Genomic DNA, 3,164 nt, shown 5'->3' with positions numbered 1-3,164 from the left:
TTTTCCAAGAAAAGTGACAAATAAATTGGCAAATCTCTCAAAAACTAAAGTATAACGCCAAAACGAAGTGTTTTTAATAAACATGGGTTTCATTGTAATAGATTTTCGAATAAAGGGAAACACTGTGTCTAACATAAGGCGGTTGGAGTTACAGACAATGAAATACAGGCAAACTCGAAAGTATATAGAGAAACACCCATTAGTGCTTCGAAGAGTAAAATAAAACGTTGTGATCTCAAAACGAATGTGATGTAAATGGGAGGTTAGGTTATATTTTGATAGATTTACACATCCTCACAAAGGTGTTGGTGAATGTGTGTGTTGTAAGATATATGGAGGGCCAATTAGTTTACATCAAGGTATCAAATGGGCTAGGCAGGAAACTTATCATTGAGCCAGTTGTAAATATACTCATTCATATTGGAATTCTGATAAGTGTAAAGATAATCATTTTGTAGTAAATGTTAGGTGGTTTTAGGGATTGAGAGCTATTGGCAAAGGACACTCTGCGGGAGAAACATCTACATCTACATCTACATCTACATTTATACTCCGCAAGCCACCCAATGGTGTGTGGCGGAGGGCACTTTACGTACCACTGTCATTACCTCCCTTTCCTGTTCCAGTCGCGTATGGTTCGCGGGAAGAACGACTGTCCAAAAGCCTCCGTGCGCGCTCTAATCTCTTTAATTTTACATTCGTGATCTCCTCGGGAGGTAAAAGTAGGGGGAAGCAATATATTCGATACCTCATCCAGAAACGCACCCTCTCGAAACCTCGACAGCAAGCTACAGCGTGATGCAGATCGCCTTTCTTGCAGAGTCTGCCACTTGGGTTTGCTAAACATCTCCGTAACACTATCACGCTTACCAAATAATCCTGTGACGAAACGCGCCGCTCTTCTTTGTATCTTCTCTATCTCCTCCGTCAACCCGACCTGGTACGGATCCCACGCTGATGAGCAATACTCAAGTATAGCTCGAACGTGTGTTTTGTAAGCCACCTCCTTTGTTGATGGACTACTTTTTCTAAGGACTCTCCCAATGAATCTCAATCTGGTGCCCGCCTTACCAACAATTAATTTTATATGATCATTCCACTTCAAATCGTTCCGCACGCATACTCCCAGATATTTTACAGAAGTAACTGCTACCAGTGTTTGTTCCGCTATCATATAATCATACAATAAAGGGTCCTTCTTTCTATGTATTCGCAATACATTACATTTGTCTATGTTAAGGGACAGTTGCCACTCCCTGCTCCAAGTGCCTATCCGCTGCAGATCTTCCTGCATTTCGCTACAATTTTCTAATGCTGCAACTTCTCTGTATACTACAGCATCATCCGCGAAAAGCCGCATGGAACTTCCGACACTATCTACTAGGTCATTTATATATATTGTGAAAAGCAATGGTCCCATAACACTCCCCTGTGGCACGCCAGATGTTACTTTAACGTCTGTAGACGTCTCTCCATTGATAACAACATGCTGTGTTCTGTTTGCTAAAAACTCTTCAATCCAGCCACACAGCTGGTCTGATATTCCGTAGGCTCTTACTTTGAGCCTTGATGAATATGCCACTGCCAAAGTCAACAAGTATGCAGTATTTATTGAAGCTGCTATGGAATTTGTTGCATGTGAGTCAATGAAGGGTGCTGCAAACGAAGCTGTTGAAATAAATGATGGTATGACTGACATACCGCTTGGCACTTGGCAGAAGCTTGGCTGCAGTTCAAAGAATTCTGTTGTTACGGTGACCAGTATGGATACTGGAAAGGTAATCGATTTCCAGGATTTTAACCAAACAGTGTTGTAATTGTAAATCAGGGAATGAAGAAGGGCGTATCTGCGACAAATTATGAAGGAACAAGGGATGGTATGGAGGCCTCTGCAGCTATTGATATTTTAGTCGATCTGTGAACGAATAGGGAATGTGTTACACTAAGTTCTTAGGTGATGGAGACTCGAAAGCGTATAACAGTGTAGTAGACGCTCAGCCTTATGGTGAGAAGATTATCACAAAACTGGAATGTGTTGGTCATGTCCAGAAGAGGACTGGTACCAGGCTGAGAAAGTTGAAACCAAGTTTGAAGGACAAGAAACTTTCTGATGGTAAAAGCATAAGGCTGACAGACAAACTGATTGATGAACTACAGCAGTATTATGGGATGGGAATTAGAAAGAATACTGATGATTTGTTGAAAATGAAGCAAGTAGTATGGGCTACCTTCTTCCACAGACTGTCAACTGATGAAAAACCAGTACACCACCTTTGCCCCCCTGGACCTGATTCATGGTGCAATCACCACAATACTCAATACTCAAACAGTTCATACAGCCATAACATTCCATCCCAGCAGCAGTCATGGATATCATAAGACCTATTTACAGAGACCTGGCTAATCCTGAATTACTGAAGAAGTGTCTGCATGGTCAGACTCAAAATCCCATTGAGTCGTTCAATAATCTTATATGGACACGCTTACCAAAAAATGTTTCTGTTGGAATGAAGACGCTAAAGTGGGGGGTGGGGGCGGAGGAGGGGCTAGTGATGCTGTTATTGCTTTTAATGATGGCAAAATTGGTAGGGCGAAACTAACAGTATATGAGAATTAATCCTGGAGCAAACTGCACTAGAGAACTTGACCGGATGGACAGGGTTCGCATTGATAAAGCAGAGTATACAGCACAGTTGTCCACTAAGAAGTCCAGAAATAAGAAAAGAAGAAAAAACAAGGAAAACGATCAAGAGGATGATATACTGTATGGTGCAGTGTGCTTCTGAGTGACTAAAAATAAAAAAAATAGCATATATTAAGTGATTTACAGTATTTTGAAACATTAGAAGCCACTCCTGAAATTTTACATTTTCTGTTGCATTTTTCCATAACTCTCAGGAACCACTTCAAGTAGAGTATTCATATTTTCAGGGAGTTTTAACATGCATATCCTGAGTATACTGAACTAAAAGAATAACATAATGTTATGTATAATTAAATTATTTAGGATAACGTATAAAAAAGTACACAAATTTTAAGTGTAATAAAAAAATTGTATTTCCGAAAGCAGTGGCGAAATGTAATTGTTGTAGTTCAGTAGACTCAGAACATACAGTTTAATATCCTGTAAAAGTCATGTCAATGGCTGCAGCGGTTCCTAAAAT

Source organism: Schistocerca nitens, chromosome 3 (genome assembly GCF_023898315.1).
Source record: "Schistocerca nitens isolate TAMUIC-IGC-003100 chromosome 3, iqSchNite1.1, whole genome shotgun sequence".
Lineage (NCBI taxonomy): Eukaryota > Metazoa > Arthropoda > Insecta > Orthoptera > Acrididae > Schistocerca > Schistocerca nitens.
Note: the sequence above shows the minus strand (reverse complement) of the source record.